This window comes from Peromyscus californicus, unplaced genomic scaffold (genome assembly GCF_007827085.1).
Source record: "Peromyscus californicus insignis strain IS unplaced genomic scaffold, ASM782708v3 Scaffold_7__1_contigs__length_154581171, whole genome shotgun sequence".
Taxonomy (NCBI): Eukaryota; Metazoa; Chordata; class Mammalia; order Rodentia; family Cricetidae; genus Peromyscus; species Peromyscus californicus.
This window is the reverse complement of record NW_026294595.1, coordinates 127,056,730-127,069,787: the sequence shown is the minus strand read 5'-3', so window position 1 is coordinate 127,069,787 and position 13,058 is coordinate 127,056,730. Positions and strand designations below refer to the sequence as shown.

The 13,058-nt window shown below is 49.8% G+C and overlaps 1 protein-coding gene across 2 annotated transcripts in view; it reads right to left on the bottom strand.

Moving 5' to 3' along the window:
- The window catches only part of Hck (HCK proto-oncogene, Src family tyrosine kinase), a 50,185-nt gene extending 42,902 nt beyond the window's left edge, over nucleotides 1-7,283 (bottom strand). Inside the window, exon 1 of one of the 2 annotated variants that reach the window (XM_052722577.1) lies at nucleotides 7,018-7,283. The gene's annotated coding sequence lies outside the window, so the exon portion shown is untranslated. The remainder of the gene's footprint in view (nucleotides 1-7,017) is intronic. The other variant, XM_052722578.1, reaches the window with a different exon arrangement.
- Nucleotides 7,284-13,058: the final 5,775 nt, after the last annotated feature.

Sequence of the window (13,058 nt, the reverse complement as noted above, 5' to 3'; positions counted from 1 at the left end):
ATGCAAACATAAGGACCTGGGTTCGAATCCCTAGCACTCGGGTATGGCAGCACGTATCTGTAACCCCAGTGTTTTGGGAGACAGGAGCTAGGAGGATCTCTAGGGCATGCTGGCCACCAGCTTAGCTTCAGGTTCTGTGAGGAACCCTGCCTCAAGGGAATAAGGGGGAGAATGCGGGGTGGGGGGGGGAAGAAAGCACAGTGAACCTAGGCAATTTCTGTGGCACCAGTGGACACAAGCTTCCTCAGTACCCAGGTTTCTTAGCAACAGTTAAAAAGGTGTCTGGGTGGGGAGAACTTTCCAGTTTGCTCATTTTTCCTTAGCAAAACCAGGTGCTCCTTGGCTGGAGCTGATTGTCCCTTTTACACAGGACGTGGTGGCCAGCTTGGTGACAGGCAACTTCTCACTTTCGTCTGCCGTGCTGTTCCCAAGTCAGACATCCAACCGTGTCTCATAGGTGCGATCCTCAAAGCCACAAGAACAGGATCTGGGGATGTAGCTGGGCTGGTAGAGTGTTCAGCTAGCATACACAGAGCCCTGGGTTCCACCCCCAGTACCACAGAAGCTGAGGGTTGCTGCGTGCACCCAGGATCTCAGCAGTCAGGAGGGGAAGGCAGTAGAGTCAAAAGTTCAAGGCCCTCCTTACGAGGAAGGAAGGAAGGGAGGGAGGGAGGGAGGGAGGAAGGGAGGGAGGGAGGGAGGAAGGGAGGGAGGGAGGAAGGGAGGAAGGGAGGAAGGAAGGAAGGAAGGGAGGAAGGAAGGCAGGGAGGGAGGGAGGGAGGGAGGAAGGAAGGAAGGAAGGAAGGAAGGAAGGAAGGCAGGCAGGCAGGAAGGAAGGAAGGCAGGCAGGCAGGCAGGAAGGAAGGAAGGAAGGAAGGAAGGAAGGAAGGCAGGAAGGAAGGAAGGGAGGGAGGGAGGAAGGAAGGCAGGAAGGAAGGCAGGCAGGAAGGAAGGAAGGAAGGAAGGAAAGAAAAGAGCTGGGGGTGGGGCTCAGTGGTTAAAGCACTTGCTATGTGAGCAAGAAGGATTGGCCTTTGATCACCAGAACCTTTATAAAGGCAGAGTAGGCGTGGCAGCCTGTCTGTAATTCCAGCCTCAGAAGTCGGAACAGGGAGTCTGTGGAGCAAACTGCGTAGGGAGACGAGTTGTATTGGCAACCTCTGGGGTTGACTGAAAGACCCTGCCTCAATGAAAATTGTTGACATTAACCTCCAGCCCCCCCCCCCCCACACACGCATGCATATAAAAAAAAGCGGGGGAAAGTCACAAGAACACATTTTTACATCTTCCAGTTGATAGAGCTCTAGGCTCTGGTTTCCTTTATATTTTGGAGGGTGTGCTATTATTTTAAGGATCAATTTTTATTACTTTTAATTATGTATTATCTACATGTAGGTATGTGCACGTGAGGACGTATGCCTGTGCAGGCTAGAGATGATGGATCCCCTAGAGTTTCAGCCTGATGAGGGTGTTGGGAACTGAACTCCGGTCCTCTGGAAGATCAGGAAATGCTCCTAATCACTGAGCCATCTCTCCAGTCCCAAGGAGGGTATAGATTCAGAACGTTTTAGTTGGATACATTAACTGCACAAAACAATCGGTGTCATGGTGACATTTTCATACATGTATATAATGTACTTTCATCCTATGGAATGGACATGTTTGGTTTAAAACATCAGCTCTTGGGGCTGGGGAGATGGTTCAGAAGGTAAAGGCACCTCCTGCCAAGTCTGAGGACTTGAGTTTGATCCCTGGGACCCCCGTGTTGGAAGGAGAGAACTGATTCTCACAAGTTGTCCTCTAGTTCCACCCCCGCAACCCACATACGTGTATCTAGACACACGCAGATCAACAAGTGCAGTGAAACTTCTCTGTTATCCTCTAATGAGACAGTAGCACATGCCTGGTCAAAGTCTAAATATCACAAGTGAATCTGAGGCCTCTACAGGTCACTCCTTTCACTCCCTCCAGGACCCCTCCACTCCCTGACCTGGGTAACCTCTGCTAACATCTGGCCTGGGCCTTCTTGACAGTTGTGCATTGGATGTGGAAGCAGGTGCTGTGCAAGCCCTGTCCTTGACCCTCGGCACTGAACCATTCTGGAACACTCTGGCTGGACTTCCAACTGCCGGCCCCAGCACCTCTGTGCCACAGAGATTTCTCTGTGGCTACAGGTGCCTGCTCTGTCTGAGCTTCACAAGCTGGTAAGTCAGCAAACCGTCACAGCCACAGGAGCAGCCTTCAACCAAGGACTGACAGGCAGGAGGCCAACGTCCCAGTTCTCTCACCTCTGAACTAGCCTTGTGCTGCATCCAGACAGCCTGTGGGATGGGGCTCTGGGGGCCACGGTGGGAACTGCAGGGTTGCCCCCTCTTCCTACTCCTCTATCAAGGGTTCTGGAATCAACTCCCAAGTAAACTGTTTGCAGTTGAAACTTTGCCTAGGGTCTGCTTCTGAGAAAACACACATTAAGGCCTGCATACCCATTGAAATTGTGAGTGAGTTTGTGCGTGCGTGTGTGCGTGCACGTGTGTGTTGTGGGCATGGTATCCTTCTTGTGCCCATTTTCCAGCTGAGTAGACTGAGCCATAGAGAAGGGGCTAGCATGGTGAGCCGCAGGTTGTATAAGACAGGCCCTCAAGCAGACCCTCAAACTCAGGCTATCTGCCGTGTATCTATCTATGGTTCATCTCTCCATTTCTCCTGGGCCCAAGCACTTCAGGGTGGTGTTGGGAGCTCAGTCAGTGCATCACAGAAGGAATTGGGCATGCAGCGCTATGGTGACACTCAGGATGTGTGGCCACAGCCACAGGCCAAGAGCAAGGACACATTTTAAATCCGAACAATGGCTTCTTCTCCATCATCATCTGCACCTATAGTGGAATGGACTCACTCCACTCGCCGGCCTGTAGCAACAGGGTGGGGACCGAAGCTTGCTTTGAAAAATGGAGGCTGAGGGAGATTGTGTTACTGACTTGGCTGTGTAACTCTGAGAACATTACTTACCCTCTCTAGGCTCTTCTATGAACAGGACGAGGTGGCGGTGGCTCCTACCACTGCAGCTAGAGCCAATCTTGCTGTGATGCCTGCTCCTCCATGCTAGACTACACCCTCAAACCACAATAAAACCAGCCACTGGAAAGGCAGCTCATGTCTCAATTAAAAGTGTTGAAAAATTATGGGCTGGAGAGATGGCTCAGCAGTTAAGAACATTTGTTACTCTTGTGGAGGACCCAAGTTCAGTTTTATGAACCTGCACGGCAGCTAACAACCACCTGCAACTTCAGCTCTAGGTGATTCTATGCCCTCTTCTGGCCTCTGAGGGCACCAGGCACACACAGACATGCCCGCAAACACTTACACACATTAAAATTGCAAAACCTTGTGTTAGTCTAGACAGATTAAAAGTGATTCACCCCAAATATTGGAATATTATACAGTCATTTCAAAATTCAGGATCTTAGTGAATGGGAAAATGTTAACAGTGTAATGCTAAAACTCTTAAGCAGGACAAAAACTGCACACACAGCATCACGCACGGGAAAGGTTGTGTTAAATAAAAGGTGTGTAGAAGAAATTGGCAGTAACAAAATTCACGCTGCCAGCTCTTGCAAATCTACTGTGCACCAGGCAGAGTGAAATAGGCCACTGAAGCTTGTCACAGCAGAGCGCATGTGGCCTGGTAAACTGGCCATGCTGAGCTGAGAGGTCCTCAGACTCCACAAGTGGCCGTCCAAGCCCCCATACTCTTATAAAAAGGGACAGGTGACACTACCACCCGGAGAGCCATCCAGTCCCTTAGTGTTGCCCCCAAGAAACACCTGCACACATGCCCAAGGTCACACACACACAGGATGGTCCCAGCAATATTATTTGTTGTAGTAACACTGGCAGCAACCTGAATGTCTGACAATGGGTGAGTGGGGAAAAGATGTCCCGCCGTTGCTGACTAGCATGATTCCACTACAGCTAGCAGGGAATAAATCAGGCCTCAAGTCCTCATCTTTGATAGATCCCAGTTGGATGATCAGTAGGGAGAAGACAAGTTGCAGAAGAACCCCACAGTTAGATCAGTACTCATGTAGAGTAGTTCCTCTACACTCGCAGTCAGAGGATTAGCTCTGCACAGTTTCGGGCCCAGAGTGAACCACAACCTGAAACTGTTGCATGGGAAATTCCAGAAATAAGCAACCCTAACTTTTTAGCTGCATGTCCTTCTGAGCAGAGTGATGAAATCTCACAGTCTACCCCTGTCCTCCCCAAGATGGAAGCATCCTGTTATCCAATGGATCCGTGCTATATGCACTGCCGACTCGGTAGTTACTATGCTTGTGTCCAATCAACGCTCATTGTTTAAATCATAGCCCCAGGCACAGGAGCAGTGATGCTGTCAATTCAGAGTTGCCAAAGAAAAGCTTTCATATATCTGCAAAAGATATACTTAGAGCTCAGTATTGCCTGCCGTTCAGCCATCTGCTGGGATCTTGGAATGCATCTCTTGTCGATCAAGGTGAACGACTATAGATTGCTTTGTTTTGTTACAGACAAAGTCTCAGAGCCCAGGCTGGCCCCAAACTCTTGCTATATAACCGAAGACAACCTTGAATTCCTGCTCCTCCTGTCTCTTCTCCCAAGTTCTGGGACTGCAGCTGTGCACCACTACACCCAGCTCTGCTGTGATCTTTATAGCACAGAGGACACGTTTGTGTATTGTTTATCACAGCGAAGACAGGAAGGACTAGTTTTCAACATTGGGGTTTCCTATAGAGGGAGAAAGAAGACTGAAAGGGATTCCAGGCAGGGGACTTGGATTTTACCCATCACACTTAGCCATTTTATTCTTTTAAAATTCTAAGGCAAACATGCCCATGCCCCGCCATTAGTTAATTCTGGGTGGCGTGTTCCTGGGACACGGGATATGCATTCTTTAAACAGCACCCTTCATCCTCCAGAAAAGGAGAGCAGTGAGAAGGCCACTAGATAGTAAGCGCTATCTTGTGAGGCCTCTCTGGGTCAGTGCTAGGCTTGGCCAGCATTCTCAAAGTGGGATTCCTGGACGGCATCAGCAGTCCTGAGATTGCCAATCCTCAGTACCGTGCCCCAGACCTTCCTCTGGGGGTTGCCTTAGCAATGTGCATTTTAACTCACTTCCCTGGTGATGCTGGTGTGAGAATCTCAGGGCTGGATGGGAACAGTGGAAAGTACACTTGATAATCAGTGCTCCAAGGGCCTTTCCTCCAGTTCTCTCTCTCTCTCTCTCTCTCTCTCTCTCTCTCTCTCTCTCTCTCTCTCTCTCAGATTTAGCGTGTGTATGTGTCACAGCACATGTGTGCTAGTGCCTACAAGGCCAAAAGAAGGCATGGGATTCCATGGAGCTGGAGTTACAGGCAGCTGGGAGGCGTTTGTTGTGCTGTTGTGGTTGGTGAGAGCCCAGCTAGAGTCCTCTGGAAGAGCAGTGTGTGCTCTGGACCACAGAGCCCCCTCCCAGCCCCTTGCCTTCAGTTCTTAGCTTCGTCTTCAAAAGCGAGGGGGCATCCCCAACCCTGAATTTGAAACACTCTAAAATCTGAGATACTTTGAGCACCGACAGGATGATCCAAGGCGAAAGTCTATACCTAATCTGAGGCTATGAGTTGACATAAAAATGTAGATGCTATTAAAAATGCGACATTAGTTACTTCTGGGCAATGAATATACGATATGTGAAAATCAGGGGCTGCGGAGATAGCTCAGCTGGTAAAGTCAGTGTCCTGCAAACAGGGGGAATGGGGTTATACCCCGAGAATCCATGGGGAAAAAAGCAAACTGGGAGTTCTACTAATCCCAGTGTTAGGGAGGTGGAAACAGGTGGACCCTTGAGACTCACTAGCCAGCCAGCCCCACTTACCCAGCAAGCCCCAGGCCGATGAGAGACCTGTCTCCAAAACCAACATGGATTTTGCTCAAAGAACAATACAGAGGTTGTCCTCTGACCTCCATGTGTGAATGAACACCCAACCACACACTAAATTGCATACACACACACACACACACACACACACACACACACACACACTGAAGTATGTATAACATACACAAATTTCCTTTATACTTAGGTTCCTTCCCTCAGATGCCTCCCTGTGCACTTAATAGCCAGAATTCTGCCATAATCTGAAATCCTAAACACCTCTAATCCTAAGCAGTTTGAATAGGGGACATTCAACCTATCTTATTACCATTCCCATCCTGCAGCTATGGAAACAGAGGCACAGAAAAGCCAGACTCCCTGCCCAATATCATGCAGACCTGCTTCTCTCCCTGGACCACTCAGCTTCCACAGGAGACTTAAATAGCCCATTTTACAGAGGAGGAAGCTGGAATCCAGAGAGTAGCCAGTGACCTGCCCAGGGTCTCACAAGCAGGAGATTGCGGTAGATTATGGTCCTTGTGTAAGAGATTCTGGAGTTTGATGTAGACCTGTTAGAGGTCAGCCAGGAGGGCAGGGGAAGCCAGGAGAGCAGGGGAAGAGGGGACTCAGACTTACAGCTGCAGCCGGGCCTGGGTGTGGTGGGCATGGGCATGTCTTGCCCCAGCTGCTCATTTAGCCCTGCCCTCTGACTACCCTGCGTGACCTACCACACCCCCACCCCCACTGGGAACTGAACGGGCATTTCCCGCCCCTCCTGCTGCTTCTTCTTCTTGGTGTGTGTGTGTGTGTGTGTGTGTGTGTGTGTGTGTGTGTGTGTGTACAGAAGGGGAACCTGGTCGGTCAGAGAAGCGTCAGCTCAGCATTGTCACTCCCCTGCCTGAGCTTCCTCTATCTAGGGTTATCCCATGGTCGCCTTGGGCCGCGGCAATTCGCCTCACCTGGCTACCTGGGCAACCCCACCAGCGGTAGACGGCGCATCTCACCACCAATCGGTTGCTCCCGGGACTGTCCCTTCTCTCCTCGCCGCCCCGGCAGCTCGCCTGGGACCCCAGCTTCCTGGTGCTCAAGGTCCTCGGGTTCTCGGAGTCCCATCCCACACCCTCACTCACCTGGGCGCCCGCCCCTCGCCTCGCGGGCAGCCCGGATCCTCGCAGCTCGAACGACCCCCCAGCTCCGCGGTCCCTGGCGGCCCTGGAATCGCAAGCCTGGAGCAAACGACGAAGACTTGAGGACTGCGGAGGCTGCGACGGCGCTCCGAGGAGCTTGAAGCTGCTTGTCCCAACGACTCTGCTTCCCTCCCACCCGTCTGAGAGCCACCAGGGTGAGCACAGGCTGGAAGCTGAGACCCTGTGGCGCTCACTGGCCATCTGGGAGCCTTAGCCGCGCCCTGGGCGATGCAAACCCCGCCCCCAAATGACCAGACTCCGCCCCCTAAGAGCCTAACCCTACTCCGGCCCTCTTGTCCCCAGCTCTTAATCCACCTCCAAAGAATTTCAACATTTCCTTGCTAACTCTGTCCTCAAGGATCCTAACCAGTCCCTGAAGGAGTGAATCAGACCCCAAAGTCTGACCTATTCTCCAAAGATTCCCAGTCCCCCAACTAATGCACTTAAACCACGCCTCACGGTCTGAATCGGTGCAAAGAACTCTAAACCCCCTCGATTCAGACTCCCCATCCAAGAGACCCAATACCCAAAGACTCATGAAGGCCCTAAAGGATTTTATTGTTTTACATTCATTGATTGATTACGTGTACGTGTATAAGTACGTTAGTGCTTCAGCGTGGTGAGATGGGATTGAATTCGGATAGCCAGGTTTGGCAGAAGGAGCCTTTACAAGCTAAACCTTCCGCCTCCTTCCCCCCCCCCCCCCCCCCCGCAAAGTATTTTTAGTCTCACTTTCTCTTCTGCCCCCAAGGATTCTAATCCACCCAAGTGAAGGGTCCCAATCCTTGTTTTCTAGATTTGTAATCCAACCTTCTGAAAGGATTTTAATCTTGAGTGTGTGTGTGTGTGTGTGTGTGTGTGTGTGTGTGTGTGTGTGTGTGTGTTGTACAGGATGGAATCTAGGGCCTCGCTCCAGACAATGTGCTACACCACTAGCTGTCTCTGGGATTCTAATCCCATAGGTCCCAAATCGCAAATCCTGCACTTGAGCTGTAAAACGTTCCTGTCCTTCACTTTTAAGGTTCTCAACAAGCCACGGTAGGAATGTAGCCTCCTTTACGTCTAACCACGCCCCTCGAGAGTCTGGTGGGTCTCCACATTCCTTCAGTCCCTCCCACACGCAACGGATTTTCCCTCTACCCTCCCGGTGCTTATTCAAACTCATGCAAAGTTTGGCGCCCACACGCGGGAGTTCTCTGCCTTGTTCTGGGCAGAACTCGGGATTGCTCAGAGGACCTCCCAAGTTGAAGAGGAAGAAAGCCTGACTGGCAGACCACTGAGGCCCTGTTTGCATGGCATTCTACCCGGCAGGAGACAGGGGCAGAGAACATCCATTCAAAAAGACAGGGTCCGACACTCCGTGGTACTCCAGCCAGGCCAGACCACCAGCATCCCTTACTCATTCCTTTAGGTATGCGTGTATGCAAGCATTCAGCAGTACTGTGTATTGGGTATGAACTCTTCTGAGCACCACCCAGTGTTAGCAGCACCCCTGAGTTCCACCCATCAGGCCCATTAGCACTCTTCCCCCAGTCCTGACAGCAGGAGCTGCCTCACAGCCTGGCCAACTGTCCTCTGCCCCTCCCCTCAAGACACAACCACTGAGAAAGACACTCACTCTGCACGGATGTGCTTGTTATGTACTTTAATGTATGTATGCCCTATTTATAAAAATAGACTGAGTTTTGAGCGGGTTTAATTGACTTCAACACAGAAGTGGAATTGGTCTGTGCAGAAGTAAACAGTACGGGTTATGGATGGAGTGAAAGAGGCAGAGGTGGGAAGGAAGCCAGGAAGCATCACAGAGCTAACTCCTGGCACCTGCAACTCAGATTCTGTCCTGCTAAGACTAGAGACAGTGTAGTGTACACACACACACACACACACACACACACACACACACACACACACACACACGTTATCTGCTTTGATAACGGCCTGGGCATTTGAACACTCTTGTGGGTTGTTAGGTGAGGGAATGCCCAGAGGGCATTAGGCCTCCAGTCCTCTGGCCTGCCACAACCTTGCTCTCAGGGCCTCCAGGAAGAGAAAGGTAGGTCCTGGGGCAGGTCCAGGGGATATTAGATGTGACCAGCATCAGTTACATCACGGTTGACAAGGTGCCATTTGATGGCAAAGAACCACGGAGAGCCAACATGTTCCCTTTTTAAACCATTTCTCAGAAGTTTTTGCCATAAAAATCCTCATTCATGTCTCTAAAGTTCCTATCATGTTTATTGTGGCATAATTGAAAACATTTTTATTAGGCTGGGTGTGGTGGTGCATACCTTTAACCTTAGCGCTTCGGAAGCAGAAGCTGGTGGATCTCTGTAAGTTCCAGATCAGCCTGGTCTACCCAGCAAGTTCTAGGACAGCCAGTGCTACACAGTGAGACTCTGTTTCAAAAATATTTTCAAATTTTGTTCTCACTGTGTGTATGTGTGCATGATATGCATGTGAGTGTGGATGCAGAAGAGCCTTGGCATGTGTGTGGACAACCTTTGGGAGTCGTTCTCTCCTTCTATCGGACTGGGTTGTCAGTGTGGCATGGCAAGGACTTTAACCTACTGAGCCGTGCCGTCTCTCTGGCCCAGAAGATTTACTGTGTGCATACAAGACAGTTTTGTGGAACCCTGTCTCTCCTTCTACCTTGATGTGGGTTCCAGAGACTGCACTGAGGTGATCAGGCTTGCAGAGCAAGCGCCTTTAGCCATAGAACAATCTTACCAACCCTGTTGTGACATAATTTTTACAAACAAAAGGCATAATTAGGGCTGGCAAGATGGGTCAGCAGGTCGGGCGGTGGTGGCGCACACCTTTAATCCCAGCACTCAGGAGGCAGAGCCAGGCGGATCTCTGTGAGTTCCAGGCCAGCCCGGTCTAGGGAGCAAGATCCAGGACAGGCACCAAAACTGTACGGAGAAACCTTGTCTCGAAAAACCAAAACAAAAAAAGATGGATCAGCAGGTTAAGGCACTTGCCACCAAGCTGATGACCTGATTTGGATCCTGGGAGAGGAAGAGAACAGACTCCCACACGTTGTCTTTTGAGCACTACATACATGTCATGTCACGCCCACCCACATGCACACTCATAAATAAATATAATTAAAAAATTTGCCAGGTGGTGGTGGTACACGCCTTTAATCCCACTTGGGAGACAGAGACAGGCGGATCTCTGAGTTCGAGGCCAGCCTGGTCTACAGAGCTAGTTCCAGGACAGCCAAGGATACACAGAGAAACTCAGTCTTGAAAAACCAAAATAAATAAATAAATAAATAAATTTAAGGTACAGTTATAACTATTAAGCATTGGTAAATCTGGGCAAGCAATACTTGGCTATGGAACCATTCCCTTAGTGAGAATACAGAATGTTTTGGGCTGGGGTTGCAGCTCAGTTGGTAGAGGGCTTTCCTAGCATGCACAAGGCCCTGGGTTTGATCCCTAGTACCAAATAAATGGGGCACAGAGACACACACCTGTAATCCCCACACTTGGGGAGGGGAGCAGAAATCCAAGGTTATCTTCAGCTTCATGGTGAGTCTGAGACCAGTCTGGGTTACATTCTGAGATCCTGCCTCAAAAGCAAACACATTTTTATGGCCCAAAGGTTTCCTTAAGCTCTCTTCCAGTCAATTCTTCCAGCTCTTAGGTGACTCCAGGTAACTGGCAATAGACTTGTTTTTTCTTTTTGAGACAGGATTTCATGCAGCCTAGGCTAGCCTTGAACTTACCATGTAGCTGAGCATGGCCTTGAACTCCTGGTCCTCCTGACTCTACCTCCCAAGTGCTGGCCTTACAGGTGTGCATCAGTATTTTTGGTTCATTGGGTGCTGGTGATGGGAACCAGAGCTTTATCTGTACTAGACCATCACTCTACCAACAGAGCTAGCTCCCCAGTCCCTGTGAACTCATTTTTTATTAGAGATTAGCTTTGTGCTTTCTATAATTTCACATGAGCATAACCATGATATGCTTCTTTTGTTTCCCTTCTCTCTGCTCACTTACTGCTCTCTTGAGATTGTCCACATTGTCACATAATCTACTAGTTTGTCCTTCTTCATGGCTGAGTAGTGTTCTACAGCATAGATGTGCCGCTGGCCATCCATTTACTTGCCGGGAGAATTTGTGTTGTCTTTAGTTCTTTTACCGTATGAATAAAGCTGTGATAGGTGCCATGTTAAAGGCCTTGAGAGGCCTTGTTTTTATTTCTCCTGAGTGCCTTCAGACTGGACTCGCTGGGTCTGGAGCCAGGTGCTTGTCTAACTGCACCATAAACTATTGAGTTGACAAAGTGTCTCCGTGACTCGTGTTTCCATCAGTAGCGTGTGAATTTTAGTCACTTCACATCCTTGCCCTTTGATGCTGTCATTTTTTAATATAATAAAGTCCCCGGGCTGGAGAGATGGCTCAGAGACTAAGAGCGCTGGCTGCTTTTCTAGAGGACCAAGTTTCCATCCTCAGCATTTACAAGGTGGCTCACAACTGTCTGTAACTCCAGTCCCATAGCCTCTTCTGGCCTCCATGGGCAGTAGGCATGCACCCGGTGCATAGACATACATGCAGGCAAAACATTAACAACAACAACAATAACAATTTTAGTTCAATCATTTATTTTTTAAAAATCCCATCTAGGGCTATTGAGATGGCTGGGGGAGGGGCGGGGGATGGAGGTGCTGGGTGTTAAAATGCTTGCTGCCAGTCCTGATAGCCCAAGTTTGACCCCACAAGGATCTGTGGTGGAGAGAGAGAAATGATTCTTTTAAGTTTTCTTCTCTTCTCCTTATGTGCATGCGCTCTCTCTCTCTCTCTCTCTCTCTCTCTCACACACACACACACACGAAGTATAATAAAAAATCCCACCTAACTTTGATATTTACATTAAAACATTTATACAATTACAGATTTTATGGTAAAGCAATGTGTATCCAGTCTTTGAAGTGGCAAACCTTCTCGTCATCCATCCATCCCGTCACTGTCGTAGACAATCTGGCTGACTACCAGAAGAATTGGGGAAGCTCAGAGGCCTTAGCGTTGCCGCCGGCCCACTGGCTTCTGTAATAATCAGCCTCTCTGAGCTCCAGTCTCCTCACGTCAAATGGGGATGAAAATGGCCTTGACCTAAGGAGGTCACTGAGAGAATCAAAGAGTCAAAGCCTGGGCTGGTTTCTACAGTTGCCTGAACCGTTGAGACTTGAAACTGCTAATGGAGCAGCGTTTGGAAGTCAGTGCTGACCTGCCTGCCTCGTTCAATGACAAAAAGCAGCATGCAGCTGAGCAAGAAGCTGTCTCTAGGAGGAAGATGGGCCCTGGGACCGTGGGCTGTGGGAACCCTGCAAAGACTTTTGCTGCCATTGACGTCTGGTGACTGAAGCAGACCTGGGGCGGGAAGCCATCCTGGCTGGGTGTGTCTAAACTAGATTCTAGTGTCCTTCTGTCTCCAGAAGTGACCTCGAGTGTGCCACCAATGTCTCCAGTTCATTCCATCAGCACACTCTTCGTTTTGTTTTGTTTTGTTTGTTTTTCGAGGCAGGGTTTCTCTGTGTAGCTTTGGATCCTGTCCTGGATCTTGCTCTGTAGACCAGGTTGGCTTCGAACTCACAGAGATCTGCCTCCTGAGTGCTGGGATCAAAGGTGTGCACCACCACGCCTGGCCCATCAGCACACTTTTGTGGAGCCCTCACCGAGTAATGAGTACCTAGCTGGGAGCTGCAGAAATCAGAGGAAGAGGCAGCTCCTAGTCCGAGCCTCAGGAGCTTCGTCTCAATGAAGTTTGTGTAAGTAGCTGCACAAACAAGGGTAGATTAGAATTGCAGAAGGTGGGAATTCATGCAGGGATCCACAGGGGAAGTAAGAAAGGACTTCCCAGAGGAAACAACATGTAAGCTGAGACCAGAAGGCTGAATGGGAGCAATGGGTATGTGATGTTCATTCTCCAAGATGCCCCCTTGGCATTCCCTGCCCCTCTGAAGACAGCTGAACTGT